Raw genomic sequence first — 18,961 nt, 5'->3', positions numbered from 1 at the left:
AATCATTAAAGCTCTGAGAAGTGAACACAGTGATGAATCTCCAACTTGCTGAAAAGCTTCAGTGCTCTACGTCAGATCTGATCAACACAAAACCCTTATCAGTTTCAACTTACAACACAGAGAACAGACTTTATGAGCAAATTTTTAATAGTTTGACAAAATATTTTTACAATCTTTTTCTCTTTTTAAGATTGAATGTCTATGAGGCTAACAAGAAAAGTAACTTTTCAAGGTCAAACCTATGAGTTCTATTCCTGTATGTGTATATGCATAACAAGTGTGTGTCTGTTATACACACACATGTGTGTCAGCTGTAGAATGCATAGATTGCCTCCCTGCCAGATAGGGTGAGAAATTCAGCTCAGAACATTCCAGAACGTCTCCAGTTTTGGGCCTGAGTGATTAGGACAGTTGGTCACTCTTAGCCTTAAGGTCCCTATGTGCTACAAAACACTGCAGTGCCTTTTTCATGAAGACGGTCCTAGCATCAGTTAGGGATCTCCAGAGGAAATGATTTAATATAAAACGTGTATATGATTAGATGAAGGATTTACTATGTGAGCTTGCAATGGCTGCCTGTGGAGTCAGGGTGGAAGAATGCACCGTGGCCGTCTGTGCACCAGAGAACTGGAGGCTGGAGTGGAAGGCCAAAGGTCTGGAGCTCACTGGAGAGTCTGGTGCGAGTTCATCTCAGAAAGCTGAAGGAAGAGTCTGCGTTGGAAGCCTGGAGGAACTGGAGACAAACATCCAAAAGCAATGGTGGGGACTGGAGCTCCTCTGAAGAAGCAAAAGGGCAGACTTCCTTCCTCTCTCCCTTTTTATCCCTTCTAGGCCACAAGCCTACTGCTTGGTGCCACACACATCTGGGGTGGGTCTTCCCCATTTGTGGCCTACATGACAGTCCTTCACAGACACACCCAGAACTGTGCCTCACTCATCTGCTGGGCATTTTTTAACCCATTCAAGTTGTCACGTCACACCCCTGATGTCAGAAGGAAGCCATGAGGCCCCACTTATTCCCGACTCTGACATAAGAAACTGCCACCTGCCTTCCCTTCATGAGGAACAGGAAGCCAAAACATTGGAGATGAGAGCTTCAACTAAACCTGCTTCAGGCAATCTTAGGAAGTATCAAAAATTCTGGGTGTCCTTTGTCACACGCCCTGCAGGATGCTTAAGATGAGGGGCCATCCCACTCCCTCATAAATGTGGGAGTGGCCCTGGCCAGCTCCGGCCACCTGAGTTCTCTTGGTTTGGCTCTGACTAGCTGTGTGATAATGAGAAAATCACCTCTCCCTGTGGTTAACCAGCCAACTGGCAACCAGATAACAGAAGGCAGGGTTTGGGGCTCTCTTCCCAGGTGCCCCATTCTGCACTATCCCTGCACAGCTGCAGGCATTAAACCCTGCTCAAAGACTATGTAAATAGGGCCGGGGATTTAGCTCAGTGGTTTTGCCGCCTGTTTCGCAAGTACAAGGACCCAAGTTCGATCCCTAGTACCAAAAAAAAAAAGACTATGTAAATATGACCGGTGTTACCCATGTAACCCAATTAGTCCTTCCTGATTAATTGGGAAAGTCCTACAAACTTATATATATTCTTTGCTTATCTGCAAGCTAAATTAATACTGATGTCAATGCCATATCTATCCCAGATCGTCTTAAGTGATTGTAATTGTATCACTTGTAAAAAAATAAATTGCTCATTATATAAAATGTCTAGTCACTATTCTGTAAAAGTGGGTATCTGTCTCCACTACTGGACAACATGAGGCATCAATATAGACCTTCAATGGGACATTTTTCTTCAGGCTCCTGAGAAACTCTGGTAGGAGTGATGAAGTTGTAAACAACAGGTCCCCCAACACTGCTGATCCCTCATGATCAGCGCTGGCATCTCTCCCTAAACGCTGCAACCACCTAGGATTTCTACTACATGGAAGCCAGTTACTGACACTATACCTCCATATTAGTCATGAATGAAAACATGACAATCAGGATCACCTAATCAGTGACTGGTGGCTTTTGTGATAGAAGAAACTGCTAGAGTTTTAACCTGTTTCCTCTAAATGGAGAGATATGTTTTTATCTGAATATATATACTTTTTTCCCCATTAAAATTTGATTCTAATTCCTTTAGATATTATCCCATCATAACATTTACCCAAAAAGAAAGCTCCTATCATGTCAAAGTAGAAATAATAAGATACTGAGACAACATTGTGTCCATTGTGGCTGATTATCAAAGTCAAACATTCTAACCCACCAAGGAACTGTTCCAAATTGAAAGAGAACAGACTCACCTTCTTCATCATCACTTTTTGACCTTAGGATGTCTGCAGGATTGATTCTTTATCCATTCACACCTTTTGTGCTGAAGGAGGAGAGGTCAGTAAAAATTAATTAAAAGAACCACTTAAGCAGAAAAGAGAAATTTACCAAGCAATTTCCTACTTCTTGGTGAAAACCTCCTCCCAGGCCATAGTGTCTCCTGAAGAAGTGGCTTTATTTTGTGATTTAACAGTAGGATATTTCGTAGCTCATCCCATCTGCATCCATTTTCACAATGACTGAACAAATCCAATTAGCTTTCAGTGGGCCAAGTAATGGTTTTCTTAAAAGATTGGGAACACTTTCTTAAACATGAAGGTATACAGGCATCTGCTGTGGCTTCTTCCAGCCAGGCTCCAGTTAGTAGCAACCACATGTCTTTTTCCAGTATACCATAGCAAAATTTTTGCTACAAAAAAACAAAACCATGGGGCTAAAGAGCCAGTTTAGCGTGTAGATGAGGAGACACCAGGCCTCCTTGTCATTTACAGGTTGTGATCTTGACTGGGAAAGAAAGGAAATTAACATCTTTGCTGGACCTACTGAATGCTTGTTTTGGAAGACAACCTGAAGATGCCTTGGGAGTCATTGTCATCCTTGGACCAGGTAGAATCCAAGGTATCTTCTCATGCTGGGTGATCCTAGAAATCAGTTGGCTTCCCAGAGGTTTCTACCTCTGGGAATGCTCTGCAAGCACAACATTGCTGTCTCCAAGACCTTCAGATTCAAGAGAAATAGGACATATTGTAGTGGGTTCATTACATTCACTGTCCAATGCAGAAGACATAAGTGCATGACACACGGATGACCACATATGGTTAGCCATGTTCAAGTGAGGCCACCAATCTAATCTAGACAAGTAGTCTCCATTTTACTAATTAGCTAACACTCTTCTCTAAAGTTACTGGCCATGCAGTATTGTTTACCCATATTACCTCAATATTCAAGAGTCTACTCTGTGGGTGTCTGACACAGAACTACAGACAATGGGGATTCCAATCTAAAACGGACATGGTCACCTGTGACCACAAGTGACCAACCCATCGGCATGAAGACCTCTGCACTCCAGTTCCCTAACTATATTTAACCAAATCTAAGACACATCCTGCCAATTGCAAGATGATGCTGCCTGATTTCTGAGATGGTAGAAGGTGAAACGCAGCATTTTAACTCTCCCTGCACTTGGTTCAACTCTGTGTGAACCACACGTACAAGAAAATAAGAAACTGAAAGTGCATGATAGTTTAGGGTGGACATGAGGCACTTCTTATCGGGAAAGAATGCTGTCGTATAGACTGCGCATTAAACCAGTGGTGACAAACCCAGTGCACTCATGGCGCGGCAGACACACAGAGCCCTCTCTGTTGGCAGAGGACCCGAGTCCAGCGCTGCCCCAGCAGCTAACTGCAGTGTCGGCACTCTGTGATAAATAAGTGAGTTCGAGGTTGCAGGTTGGCCACTCGGTCCCGAAAAGTTTCACCTCCACTGCATTAAAGCTTTCCTCCCAAGCTTCAATACCTTATACTCCCACGATCTAACCTATTATCCTCATCTGAATACACCCTTTGCACACATTCACAGAACCAGTTTCAATAAGAACTGACAGGGGAAATACCTTTTTAATAACCAACGAAAATGAATTGGTATGAAAACTGAAAAAATATCTATACACTATGTGTTAGGGCCATAGGGAAAAAAATAATAATAATAATTAGTTTTTCAAAATCAGTGCAATACTGTTTGGGAGGCTAAATTCTGCATGTTTCAAGTATATTTTATTCTAGATAGAAATTTCTAACTATATAGCAATCATATCTTCAATTTTGTTTCAGAAACTGATGTCACTATTGCTTATGTTTTTGTGGCCCAGAGGAACTTATTAAAACAACTTATTCAAAAATGAGAAGGAAGGAAGGAAGGAAAGAGGGAGGGAGGGAAAGAAAGAAAGAAAGAAAGAAAGAAAGAAAGAAAAAGAAAGAAAGAAAGAAAGAAAGAAAGAAAAATGAGAAGTAATTTCATTCCCATTCTTTTTGTACCATGGGAAGGAGAAAGGTTCACCATGACTAAGTATGTATTGCATACAAATAAATCACTACTTCCTAATTATATTGACTTCCAGTACTGAACTGTGGAGTTTTTAAGGCATAGAAACTTGATCCTAAAGAAACCAGAGTTCCCTGAAAGGCTTCCTCTTTTGTGAAATTATCATAGCAAAGATACTCAAATAGAAAGGCAACAGCATAAAGATGACCACCCCCCTCCCAGAACCATCAGCTCTCAAAGGGGCTGGATGCCTGCTGGGTTTCACAGCACCAGGAAGCCAGTAAACTCTTGTAACCATAGTAATCGAATGGACAGGTACATGAATGAGTGGCTTCTTAGTTACTTTCTCACCACTGAAACAAAACACGCACAGTTTAAAGAAAGCGAGTTTTATTTTGGCTCATGGTTTTTAGAGGATTCAGTGTATGGTCAGCTGGCTATAAAGCAGGAAGGGCGCGGTACCAGGGTCTGATGGACAATGGCTGCTCGCATCATGGTGACCAAAAAGAAGAGAGAGGAGGGTCACATCCCAACCAGGCCTCCTCCTAGTAGCACATCCAGCTGTGGATTAATCCACTGATGAGTATAGAGCCCCCCACAATCCAGTCCCTTCCCAAAGCCCCACCACTGAACTCATGAGGCTTTGGGGAACTTTCCAGACCTAGAGCCTAACAAATGGCTTGCACATATCACCAAGTAAGGAGCAGCTGTGGCAAGCAGAGGGTGACAGTCCCAGAACTACAGAATGTTAAGAATGGCTTTGGGAAGCCAGCTGGGAGTCCCATGGCTAGAAAGGATGAATTAGCTGAGAACAAACTGGGTAAGAGGAAAGTCATTCTATATTTCTGGAAGAGTCATGGGTGGGTTTATTCTAATCTATGGAGCCAGAGAGATTGTGCACATTCTCACAGACTGTGGAAGAAACTCAAGCAGAAAACAGATGGGCTTTCTAAATCAGGAACTTGAAGAGTTGCAAAGGCCAGGTACAACTCTGTAGGCTTCCCCTGGTGTATTCTGCAAGACCCAAATGAAGTTTATGTGGGGTGTATGACGTGAGAAGTCTTCACCATTCATTTCTTGTGTTGCAGAACTCCAAGATACAGGAGAGACCAATGGGAATCAGGAGGACTTTATTTTAGGTGAACACTGGCTCAACCAACTCCTGTCCAAAGGAAAAGCGCTGAACAAAGAAAAGTTCCAGCTTTTATATATTTGATCAAAGGGGGGTGGCCTTTCTATTGACGTAGCAAGTGAGTTTACTGGAAAAGGACAGTTTTGTCATTTATCCTTGTAAGAAGACAGTAACTTATGAATCATATGAGAACAGGGTGTCATAAACGTTGGTTATAGGACACAGTTGTCAGTTGTATCTGTACCAGAACAAGGAGTTATAGCTACAGGGCAGAGGAATTACCTAAGACTGGGAAGAACTTGTTTTTAAGTCTTTCTTCACTTGGACAGAGAGTTAGCAGCTCACGGGCAGATGGTGGTCAGGACACAAATGATGTGTCCTGCATCCTTATCCAGAGCTAGTTCTCCTAAAATGTGATGCTTTCCTGGTCTTCTGCAAGAAGGATAAGGTCTCCACTCCTAAGAATTACTGCAACAGTGGCCAAAGGAAACAGAAGAGTCTTGACTCAGTATCTGCCATTCAGCTGAGTCACATGTCCTCATCCAGAAAGGGGAGCAGAATCCACAGCTCAACCATAGAGCAGCTGCTCTCAGCCGGGGCGAGAGGAGGAAGCCCGCTTACAGCAAGGCGCCTCAGCTGCAGAACTGCTGAGCTAGTTTGTCCTTGGCCTCAGGTGTCACCCGAAGCCCTGACAGTTATACAGGGATTGCTGAATCTTTATTCCCAGCAACGAGGCGAGAAATAGAAAGTGCACAGCTGGATTTCCTGATCACAGGTTGGGTTTGCAAGGCTCAGGGATGGGGAGGGAGGGAGTCATTTTTTGCTGTGCTAATTGGACACTCGATCCAGAAGTCAAAATCTATAAAATTGAAGAGGGAATCTCACGTTTTGTCAGCTTCCTGTTCTCAGATAGGGTTGTTCTTGAAAAAGAAATGGCATTTTTTTCAGGTAATTAAATGAAACAAGCAATAAACAACCCCCCACTACCAAAAGTCAACTTAAATAATTTAAATACAAATCCTGTTTTCTCTTTACAGCTAGAGATAAATTTCTTAAGAGAAGGGAGCTTGTGTCCACTTCTTTTATTACCCATGGTGCAATTTATGTAGCCAGACAGCAGGAATTAATACATCTTTTTGGAATGAGCTAAGAAATACAGAACACAGAACACAGCTCCACTCCCCACCAGGCACAGATGCACGAATGACCTCAAGGGCTTCACGGAGACTGGCACTTCCAGGCTGGGGCAGACACGCATGAGAAGAGACCAGAAAGAAGGGGCACTCTCAAAGACTGCTGGGGCTCCATCAAAAAGACTCAGGGGCCAAGGAGGAATAACCTCAATGCCCACTGGCAATGTATGAATGAATAAAAGTAACATGTCCAAAGAACGGAACATTATTCAGCAATGGAGAAAAATAAAATACCAACACATGCTACGACATAGAAGACCTTTGAGAACATTTTGTTAAGTGAAAGCAGCCAGCATCTTATTCCATTCATTTAAATTGTCCCGAACAGGAAAATCTACAGAAGATAGAAAGTAGATGAGGGGCTGCCTAGATCTGGGAGCTGCAGGGAGTGAAGAGTTGGGACTGCCAGTGGATGCTGAGTTTCTTTAGGGGATGATAAAAATGTTCCAAAATTAATTGTGGTGATGATTGTGAATCTCTGTGTACTTACTAAAAACCTGTAAATGAATGAACTGTGTTGTACGTAAACCATATATCTCAATAAAGCTGTTCAGACATACTCAGAGGCCAACTTCTGATCTAAACCTGTTACATATGACTAAATCCCTGAGTGGAAAATGATGCTTAAAAATACTGATTACCTTTTGATTCCTCTGGGAGCAAATTCATTATTATAACCAACAAGTGTGGCGATTTGAATGGGGGTACCCACCCCAGTGCATATGCTGGAAGCTAAGATCTCAGGTGCCAGGTCCTTTAGGAAGCGACTGGGTAAGAGTAGGATTTGTACCTTCGCCAGGTCACTTCAGGGGTTGAGCTATCAGTGCTCACCTGCACTGCCCAACCAGACAGCAGTCCCTGTGACTTCAGGAGAAGGGAAGCTTACACCAGCCCACGTTCAAGCAACCTTGTCAAATACCCAGGCCAGCACTGATCAGTCCCCTCTGTCCATCTACCTCCCAGCTCACAGAAAGCAGAGTGGACAGGGGGGCAGGTCAATTGGCCCAGGATGGCATAATCAGCAAAACCCAGATTCTGCAGGTTAAACACCGGCTGCTTCATGAAGCAAGGGTAGGAAAAGACCAGGAGACGTAGGAGAGATTCACCAAGTCGCCTTTAAAGAACTTGTTTGCATTATAACTGAAGTAGACAACTTGAGAAAAAACATACAAATGTGGCCTGTAAAGGCAATCAGGGGAAAAAAAACCACTAACTGCTTAATGACATGAAGGAATGGTTGTTTCTTTGATTTGTGTGCAATGAGATAACATACACACACCCTATTTTAAATTCTTAGTAAATGATTAAAGTTGCTTTGAGCAGCTTTTTAAGGTAATAAATACCTGTGCAGCCATTGCTCCATCCTCGTCCATCTCTAGTTTGCCTTTCCATCACCTGCACACATATCCCCATCCAACACAGGCACCTTTCACAAAATGAATGTCTCCATGACGTACATCCACTCTGCAAGCCCCTAAACCCAACCCCCGTGACAAAAGTCTCATGCATCAGAAAGATGTGCTCCTGCTTTTTTTTCTCATGGAGAGGAAAGCAGCTCTCCCTCTTGTTGCAACAGCACACAGAAAACAGGAGGCTGCTTTGATTCCTTCCGCCCATCCCAGGGAAATTAGAAGTCCTGTGCTTGTTATTCAGACTTCTGTGTGCCTACACTGTTATGGATGAGATCTAAAATGTACCCCCAGTGGCTCATGCATTTGGGAGATAACTGGACCATGGGGACACCGTACTCATCAGTGGATCCATCCATCGATGAGTTAGTAGCTGAAAGTGCTGTTGGTAGGTGGGGCCTGGTTGGGGGTGGTCACTGGGGTGTAACGTGGATGAGTGTATTATGGTGCCTGGCTCCTCCCTTCTTGCTTTTGCTTCCTGGCTGCCATGGGATGAGCAGCTTTTTTTTTTCTTTTGCCACACCCTTCCACCATGCCATTTCTGCCTTGGAGCCAGCTTACCACAGACTGAACCCACTGGAAGCTGTGAGCCAAAATAAACTTCTCCTCCTTTACGTTGTGGGTGTTGGGTATTTTATCCCAGTGACAGGACAGTAACTAATACAGTACACTTTCCATGTCCCTTTCTAACACTGATCCTACATTTGCCATCTTTTCATTTGCACAATGACAATTGTTTCCTCTGGCGTGTGATTTTCCTTTTCCATCCCTATGAACTCTGGGCAGCCCTGCCCTTTATCCTGGTCCCCAGACTGTTTCCTCCACTACCTGGCTGACTGAAAGCAAGTACAGAGAGTCAGAAAAGCTTTCTCCTTGTCTCACTTTTCCATTCTCCCCAGTTTCTCACTCTTCTTCTCATACTACATCTTCATGAAGAAAAGTGATTTTCCAAACCTAATCTGTGCTAAGCTATTAGTGCTTAATAACCACTCTGACTTGGAGAATTGTCCACACATGTGAAGAGAAGGTGCCAGAGGAAATGACAACAATTATCTAACTCCAGAGCCTGCTTCCCAGGTTCTCCGTGGAGTGGGGTAGGGGGTGCCATCTGTGGGCCTCTTATTCAGCTGGGGCCCCCCACTCCCCAGCTGCTGGAAATGTGTTGGCAGGGGTCACGGGCTAAGTGGTGTTATTCTCCCCACTCCGCTCACCCCTGCCCACACTCACCTTCCTGTGTTGAAGTCTTAGACCCCAGGCTTTCAGAATGGGGCCTTATTAGGACCTAAGACTACAGTGGTGACCAAGTCAAGGTGAGCTCAGTAGAGTGGACCCCAATCCAATGTGCCTAGGGGCCTTATAAAGAGAGGAAATTTGAACACAGATGGCTGTAGAGTGCAGACAATGTCCAAATACTCAAGGAGAAGGGGTCATCTACAGACCAAGGAGCAAGGTCTCAGGAGAAACCAACCCTGCCTATGCCTTAATTTCAGTCTTCCTCTTCCAGAACAGTGAAATAATATATGCTGTTGTTTAAGCACCCAGTGTGTGGTAAAGCTGAGTACCCCAAATCCAAACACCCAAAATCCAAAATATTGCCAAATTCAAAGTTTTTAAAAATACCAATATGACAGTACAAGTGGCAAATTCCACATCTGACCTTGCATACAGGTTGCAGTTAATATGCAGACACATTTAAAACAGTGTACATCATTACCCTCAGGCTAAGCACAGGAAGAAGGCATGTGTGAAATGTAAACACACACCATGCTGGCACTCGGGTCCCCCCCGCCCAGGTTCCTCCTCATGTGTATGCAAATATTCCAATACTTCAAAAGTCCAAAGCCCTAAACACTCTTGGGGATGTCCTCTGTGCTGACAGCCCTGGCAGACAAATACAGTGGCTCCCCTCTCCTGAGAATTACTCCTCTTGTCCTGGGGGAAGCTACCCCACCCTCAGCCACCGTAGACACTGACAAAGGATCAAACATGGAGACGCAAGAGGGACAAACTTGTGTGGTCCAATTCATGCTGCACAGCTCCTGAGGACCCGGGAAGGTCTGTCCTCACTTAGCTGCCACCCCTACCTGCGTCCTTTACTGACCCCTCCTCCCTTCTACTTTTTTTTAAATTAATTTTTTCAATTTTTATTTTTTATTAGTTCAAGTTTATAATACATAATTATTACATTTCTTGTGGGGAATTGGCACATGTGCACAACACATCTTAATTTTTTTTCATCCCCTTCCCCTTTGCCAGCTATTCCTCAGAGGACTCATATCTAGAATATATAAATAACTCACAAAAATTAGGCTCCAACTCCAAACTAATAGACCTACTCAAAAATGAGCAACTTCAGTGAATAGACACATCTCAGAAGAAGTATAAGCAAACAACAAATACATGAAAAAGTGTTCAACATCTCTGGCCACTAGAGAAATGTAAATTAAAACAACTCTGAAATTCCACCTCAGTCCAAAAAGAATGGCCTTCATATAGAAATAAAATAGTAACATTATTATTTCTGCTGTGGAGCAAAAGAAACCCTTCCACACTGTTAGTGAGAATGCAAACTGGAAATCAGTATAGAGATACCTTAAAAACTAAGACTAGAGTCCATTTGACCCAGCTCTCTCTAGGCATCTTTCTGAAAGAATTAAAGACATCATATTACAGTGATACATGCGCATCCATGTTTATAGCAGCACAATTCAAAATGGCTAAATCACCAGATGAATGGATAAGGAAAATGTGGAATTTCTACACAATGGGCTACTACTGTGCCACAAAGAAGAACAAACTCGAGTCATTTGCAGGAAAATGGATGCACCTGGAGACCATAAGGCTGAGTGGAATCAATCAGACCCATAGCTTACATGCCATGTCCTCCCTCCTCCAGAGAGCACCCCTTCCCACGTGTCCTGCACAGGTCTCTGCCCAGGCTGCCCCTGGGGAACCTAGTTTAAGACACTTGGCCTATAAGATCTGGATATTGCATCCCCACCAGGAGGCACCTTCTGGCTGTGTCCAGGGACCCAAAGGCCTTGGGCTTTGGGGGCTGGGTTCCCTCTCCAGCCCCAGAGTGAATCTTGATGAGCCTAAGCCACTCATGGTCATTTACTCCACTTGTTGGTGACTAACTTAGCTTGTGTGGTGGTTCGTTTTATTGTCAGCTTCACTTGAGGCATCAGCTGTTTGGTTAATCCTTACTTCTGGGTGTGTCTGTAAGAGTATTTTGGGGATGAGATTAGCATTTGAATCAGTAGACTGAGTAAAGCAGAGGCCTTCCCAAAGCAGGCATGAACCCCATCCAACTTGTTGAATGCCTGAGAACAACAAAAGTCTAGGTGAAGAATCCACTCTCCCTGCTTGACTGTCTGAGCCTGGACACTGGTCTTCTCGGTCCTCTGGACCTGGACTAGAAATTTACCACCAGCAGCTGTCCGGGATCTCAGACAGAAGATCTGGGGGTGCCTGACTTTCCATGATTATGTGAGCCCATTCATATATACTAATTATTATATATTAACACATGTATCTATCCATCTCTGTCTACATGTCTTCTATTGGTTCTGTTTCTCTGGGAATCCTGACTAATACAGCTTGGGGGAAAGATGAAGTCACGATGAAGTGCAATGGCAGGGGAATCGGCTGGCGGACACCTGGAAAATTATTCCCTGCCCCTAAAGAGGTATGGAGATTCAGTCATCTGTGTGGCATCCATAGAATTGTAGCCAGCATCTTTGCAGGAAAGAACCCACTCTATGGGCACAAAGCAAACCACCCAGCCAGGGTAGCAGAGAGGGGAGTTGGGATGGATTGAGACCTAGGTGATTTTATGGAGCTACTGAGTGAACCAATCCCAGTTCTTAGCTATCTCAGTATTTCTTATTAGGGGGAGAATGAGGGACCTCCCCAAGCTGGACTTTGGTAGCACGTCTGTCATTGCATCCTAACTGGTATCATTTTCTTTGGTCCATGTGAAAAGCTCTGGCTCTTCTCTGCTACATCTCTCACCATTTTCTTCACCTAGATTTGGAAGGGGTTCTCATTTTCTCACCAGAGCATATGGCATATCCTGGAAGCAGCTTCCTCTTGGAAGAATTAGCTGGTAGACTGGTACTTTCAGGGACAATCACTTCTGCTGGCAAGACTCTCTCTTTAAAGGACTGTTAATGTCCGTTCAAAATTGTTTTATTTCAGTTTGTTTTCAACTGAGGCCCTCTAGAGAAACTTAGAAGGAACCGGCCAAAATCACCCAGTCTCTCTGACTTGCTCTGTTTAAGTGACCTAAAGTCAACTTGCTAAATTCTCTGATCTACCACTTTTAGTAAGGATATATGGCCTCCAACTGAGCATGCTCAGGAATATGTGCCGAAGTCTTTTTCCTATATGAATATGTATGTTTCCCCAATAAAAGTCCCTCGCTTTCTTCATTCCAGGCAGGTACTGCTGTGAGAATTATCTCCAACGTGCTCCCTATTTCATGCTTTTTTCACTCTTTTATCTCCTGATGTTTTCATCATCTTTGCTCTCAGCAAGGGGCAAAGCCATTGTGTTCGGTTACAGACGGACGCGGACCAACAAGCCTCAGTGCTGGAGCGAGTGCAGTGCTTCTGCCTGGGCGCCCTCCAATGTTTTCAGCATCCCAGAGCTTCTGTTTCTAAACCCGGTCAGTCCGGAATTCCAACTGCAGGCTCGTCAGCTTTCTCCAGATGCTTTTCTTTATGTTTCTTTTCCGCTATGCATCAGAATGCTTTTCTTATTGATAGGCAAACCAGCTGGCCTCCCACCCCGCCACCCTGGGTGCCCACCAGTCTTCCTGGATCCCGTCTCCCACTGTGAGCTTGAAACAGAGCAGTCACAACAATGCCTTACGCTGCATTACATGGCCCTTTCGAGTGTACAACACATTTTCACACATGCCATCTAATTTAATCCTTGCAGTGATGTATGAGATAAGTAGAGCAGACATAATCATTCTTATTGTACAGAAGAAGAAACACATTTAGAGAGAAGGCTGGGTTGGGCAAAGGTCAAACTGCACAGAAATGGTACAACTAGAAGTGAATCCAAAACTAACCAGATAGCCAGTTTCTCTCTAACTCCATCCCACTCCACGCATAGTTAATCGGTGCCCCCTATGCACTTGGCACTTTCAGGCTTGCCTGGGACAACTGCTGTTCAGGGCCCTGCTGAAGAAATAGAAAGAGGTCAAATTGACCCCAAACAGCGGTGCCTGGAACTGAGAAGCCTTTTACTTTACATTTGTTGCGTGAATTTAATATGGTTCCAGGAATTTTATAGATTCTGCTCCTTCTTCTGTGATAAGAATCCCTTTAGATTGTTTTCTTGAACTCTCTATTGAGAATGAAGAATAGAAAATGAAGGATGCTCAGTATTTATAAAGCTGGCTACTATGGTTTGGATCTAAAATGTGCCCCCGTCTCATGTGTGTGGAAGGTGATTGAATCATGGGATGCTTATACTCATGGGAGAATTCATCCATTGATGGGTTCGTGGCTTAATTAGGATGGGGGGGCCTAGTTGGAAGTGGCTCCCTGCAGGTGTCCACTCCTGGAGTATGTTCTTGTCCTCCACTTTTTCTTTCTCTCTGCTTCCTGGCTGCCCTGGGATGAGCAGCTGTTCTCCGCCAGGCCCTTCCACCATGCTGTTTCTGCCTTGGAGCCAGCTCACCATGAACTGAACCCACAGGAAACTGTGAGCCAAATAAACTCCTCCTTTGAGTGTTTTGTCTCAGCAGCAGAACAGTGACTGATATACTGATTGATACGTGTGCTGTGCAGAAAAGAGAGCCAAGCAGGGACAAGAGAGGAGAGTTGGCCAGGGAAGGATGGCACATTCAGTGGTGAAACTAGGACTTATTTTGTGAGTTTCTAGAAAACTGGAAACATTCATTGTATTTACCAAATGCTTTTTGTGCTCCAGGTGTGCTCAGTTGGTTATCGGTAAGTAACCAGCATCTCCCAAATTTCTGCAGTTATAAATGCCTTAAAATCATAACCATCGATCATTACTGAGTTACCTGGGTAGTTCTGCCAATCAAGGCCAGGCTCATGTATCTGCCATCAGCTCTCAGGAAGGCTGGGCACAGGCTGGTGGTGGCTGGGACACCTAGCTCTCCCACACGTGGTGTTTCATCTCCTCCCAGGCTAGCGTGGGCCCTGTCACGGCAAAGCAGAGGAATGAGAGCAAACGGACATCACTAGGTCTCTGGTCATTCAGGCTCAGCCTGCCACTGTGTCATCTCTGACACATTCTCAGGGCCACTGAGTTTTATTCATCATACTTTTGAGAACTCTGATGGAGAAAGTAGATTTCAGGTTCATGTATGATGTATTTTATAAGAATACTTCTTCTACAGGTGAAAGAAAAGAATCCTCTATATTTTGTGCTACCCAAAAGAAACATTATTTCCAGCCAGCCTCAGAACTATAGACTCATTTAAGGCTTGATATTCTTCTACTCAAAGCTCAAATGAACTGTGAGAAAAATGTAATATCTGAAACAGATTATTCCAAATATATTTTCATTATCTGATTACAACTAGCAATGGTTTATGAAATGCTAAAGATCACACTTGATCTAACACCTAGCAACAGTAAACACATGGGGAAGAAATGGACATCTCTCAATGAATCCAATCGCATGAGTGCTCTTGTTTACTGTAAGAAAACAGTTTTTTCTATGATTGAAAAAGAACTTCTATCTTTGGAACTATTGTTGCTAGAAGGAAGGGGTGGAGTTAGCCCAAGCACCTGCTAAAAACAAAAAAAAATTATGAAATTCATAAAGTTGCAAAACTCAAGCATATTTCTTTTTATTAGAAGGCAGCACTGAGTGAGCCGTGCCAGAGAGACGAGCGCCATGGGTGAGGACAGCAGCGTCCTCACTGAGTCCTTGTTCTTCCCTGTCGGGCTGTACCTGTTGGAAGATGCCCTTCAGATGGAAGCCAGCAAAGACAGCCAATCAGAGGAGCCCTGGGCACAGCTGTTGGGTACATCTTCGTCCGTTTATCCATTCACTAGTATACAATTTGAGCATCTGCTTCACATAAAGTGTGAGTTGAGAGCCTAAAACCAAGTCTTCCTCTAGCTCTACAGTGTTCTTTGTGTCAGAGCCTGAGAGGAGGAAAAGATCCCCAGTTCCAGCAGACACTAGTCCACACCTCACTCCGCCAGCACCCACACTCGAACGGTGTCTTCAGCCCACAATGCAGCTGCGACAGGTTTGTATCTCTTTCTAGACATTCTCACAATCTCCTGGCCTCATAAAAGAGCTCTCCATGCATCCTCCCTCTCCCACCAGCAGGGCCCATTCTGCACCTCAGTGACAGGAAGAACATGGGCTGTGGCACCTGAGGTGGCCTGGCTGAGCCTGAAGTCCAGCCTCTGCCTTGGGGGAAGCCTTCTTTCTCCAGTTTGTGGCAAGGGCCTGGGTTGGCACATGGGCACTCTCCCCAGCAAGATTCTCTTCAGTCTGCACCAGGGGATGCCCCTGCATCCAGCAGAGCAAGGACATGGAGTGGGGCTGGTGTTCAAGGCTCCACAGCAGAGCAGGCTGGGAAGGGAAGATTTCTATGGTTCCTTTTGAGAGCAGAGTGTGTTGCTCAGATTTCCATCACTGTCACAAAATGTCTGAGATAAACAACTTAAAAGAAGGAAAGATTTATTTTGCCTCATGGCTTCAGTCCCTGGCTGCTCAGCCTCATTGCTTTGGGCCTGTGGCAACACAGAACATCCGGGTAGGGAGTGTGCAGGGGCAGAGCTGCTCATGTCATGGCAGCCAGGAAGCAGAGAGAGGAGCCAGGTCCCAGTAGTCCGTTCAAGGCCACGCCCACATGACCACCTTCCTTTCCCTGGGCTCCAGCTTCCAATGTTTCTCCCACTCCCTGCAGGGCCACAGGCTGGGGACCAAGTCATCATCACAAGGTCCTTGGGGGGCATTGACGATGCAAACTATGACGAAGAGAAATTCACGGTGGAGATGACAGAAACTAGCAAATCATCTGAAAAGCTGCTTTTGGCCTGGAGGAGCAGAATGCAGATTTAGCTGAGAGCTTGGACATATGTCTTCCAATTCTGCTCCTAACACTTGCTGGCTATGAGATTCTGAGCAAGTTACTTTGCCTCTTAAGACTTCAGTCTCCCTAAGAGTACAATAAGAACATGAGGGCCTTCCTCGGTGCCTCCTTGTAGAGAGGCTGTTATGTGTCAGGACTGCAGGGCGGTGGACAGTAAAGGCAAACCCTAAGCAAGTGTCAGGGCCAGAGCAGTCCAGAGAGGAGGCTGGGGCAGCTCCAGCCTCTAACTCTGAGAGTTGACTCAGACCTCCACCCCCGAGGCACAGGCTGCAGATGCAGAGCCTAACAAAAACCAAGAGCTGTACACAAGCTCAAGTCCTCGAGGTCAGTCTATGTTGTCACAGATAAAATGGCGGAGGGTCTCAGAAGGTTCCAGAGAAGCCCGGGGCTCTGACACTCACGGCCAGTCCACAGACTCCTGCACCAGTGCCGGCAAACGAGCAGCCTTTGTCCTCCCTCCTTCCGCATGCCCCACAGCCTCCCAGTCAGGGCACTCTTTCCTCTTTAAAGCCCCCTAAATGTTAATTGCAAGGGTAAGGAAGGAGTGATGGGGGCACAGGATGGAGGAGGAGTTGCCCCTGATCCTCGTGTTCTTAGCGAGCCCCATTCAGTCTCCCCCGCATGTGAGGGTCCGAGCAGCTGTTTGGCCAAGGGGGCTGGTGAATGTCCAGCCCCGGTCTGATAGGCAGGGGGAGCAGGGTGAACATATGCAGCAAGAGGAAGCAGCTGCTGGGCACACGCCTGAATGCTACAGGGTTCATATGTGTGTGTGTGTGCCCCCACATACACACACCACACATGTATATGTGCACACTCGTGCCTGTATGTGCCCACAAATCAACACACAAGCACATGTGTACACATACATGTGTACATTTGGGCATACACATGCCCAAGGCACATGCATGAGCACACACAAGAACTTCAGTGCAGAGGGGCACACACATTCGTGCACATGCATACAGATGTACCCATAGGACACACAGGCACACAGCACCTGCATGAACACACACACACATGCAGGCACACGAGCACACACAGACAAGACACAGGCTTCCCTGTACACAAACACACAGATGCAGCTCCAACTTCCAGGTGAGTGGTAGCAGGAAGAGTAGGATGGTCCAGCTTTGGAGTCATCTTCTTCACCTGTTCCTGAAGCCACAGTTCTGTTTGCTGGATGGTGACTTTGCCTGTCTTTGAAGCTCTGAGGCCCTGAGAACTGACAGCCATAAGGCACTGAAGGTCTGTGATATTTAGCAATTGGCTCTCTGGGAGCAGGGATGAGGGAGCCCTGATTAGTAGGTTTTGCCAATTCCTGTGATATAAAGTCTCCCTCTTGGCCAATTTCAACCTACCAGCATGAGGTCACTGACAGCAGTCGGGAAGAGACACTAACAAGCTGCTCTGTGGAAATAAACAGTACTGGCTAGCTCAGGTACTGAGGTACCATGAAGAATGGAAGGAATGGTATTCCAAAGCAAAACATGAGGATGCAAGATGCCAGCAAGAAACAGAAATGACCTACCATCCCATCTCTCAACCAAAACGTATCTGCTTCACTGACAATAGCTATCCAATAAACTAAAACAATGGAGGGATCATAGGAAAAATTCCCTCTGTATTCTGGCATTCTGTATAGTTAAGAGACATAGAACTTTTTTCCTTCGGGAAATTGGCAAAATGACAAATATTACTGTATAATCTCTGGGAGACATCTGGTCTTGGGAGAGTTTTGTTTGCTTTGTTTTGGTTTTGTTTAGAATACTCTTGAACAGCTTTATAACACTGAGTTTAGGAAAAAGGGGCCCCTACTAGCAAGGCACCCTACATGAGTCCACATGAGACCAGTGTGAGAGGACTCTGCCTACTTGTGGAGGAGCACCTTTGCAGACGGGATTCGTGACCATCTGAATCTCAGGAGTGGACGAGCTTGGTGGGCAGAAGCAACCTCCCCTTCCCCTGCCTAAGAATAGCTAAGACCTTCTGCAAGCAGCAGCCTGGCTCCATTGTTCTGCAAAATCCTCAGGAAACAACCTCTTTTCATTCCTCTGCTTCCTCCCAATTGTCTGCAGCTCACATTTCAATTAGGTTTTCTGGATGTAAACCTGAGATGACTTGCAATGCAAACAGAGAAAGCTCCAGTTACAGTCCATTTGAAAAACTGCCCACTGGAATAGGGGAAGAGAAAAACATTCTGTATTTATCCAAAAGCAATGGAGCCTCCAACAATAAGCTAAGTTTATAATATTCTTGAGGGAGACCAAATCCTCAATTCTAATATAAACTACACAATTGGTTATCTCTATACCGTTAACAAAGTGCCCAGCCGAATGAACTAAATATACTGTGGAAGGCCAGGATGCTTTACACAAAAGCAATCACAGCAAAGGCAAAGAAGGGATTGAAATCAAAGCTCCTGCCCTGCACTGAACCCAAGGCAGAAGGCCACCACCCTGTTAGAAGCGTGGGTTTAACCCACAGCAGCCTTTGGGAGTTTGTTAGTGAAACATTTACCAGGCACAGACTTCTTTCCAGCTGCAGATAAATATTCAGCTCCAGCTTTGAGAGCAAAGGAATCCAGGACCCTGGGTGTGGCCACCTTAAGTAAGTGTGGTATCCGCAGTCTCGCTCCCAAAACATGCAAATAAAATCGCACATAACCCCAACCCAACTCCGACAGGCTCCTGGGTGAGGAAAACAAGTCAGGAAGGTGACCCGCACTCATGTTCCCATAGCTTGTACGCGGAAGA

At 45.1% G+C, this 18,961-nt stretch overlaps 1 long non-coding RNA gene across 3 annotated transcripts in view; it reads right to left on the bottom strand.

The window, feature by feature from the left end:
- Positions 1 to 201: 201 nt before the first annotated feature.
- Positions 202 to 18,961, bottom strand: part of LOC106009431 (uncharacterized) — a 41,753-nt gene continuing 22,993 nt past the window's right edge. For 2 of the 3 annotated variants that reach the window (XR_002395134.2, XR_002395133.2), the window contains 4 exons: positions 14,151 to 14,289; positions 2,874 to 3,047; positions 2,303 to 2,373; positions 202 to 733 (listed from right to left, as the gene is read on the bottom strand). This is a non-coding gene — a long non-coding RNA (uncharacterized LOC106009431). The remainder of the gene's footprint in view (positions 734 to 2,302; positions 2,374 to 2,873; positions 3,048 to 14,150; positions 14,290 to 18,961) is intronic. The other variant, XR_002395135.2, reaches the window with a different exon arrangement.

Source organism: Heterocephalus glaber, unplaced genomic scaffold, assembly GCF_053883595.1.
Source record: "Heterocephalus glaber isolate CG9 unplaced genomic scaffold, H.glaber_assembly_v1.0 deba00001538, whole genome shotgun sequence".
NCBI lineage: Eukaryota > Metazoa > Chordata > Mammalia > Rodentia > Bathyergidae > Heterocephalus > Heterocephalus glaber.
Note: the sequence above shows the minus strand (reverse complement) of the source record. Positions and strands in the feature narration are given on the sequence as shown.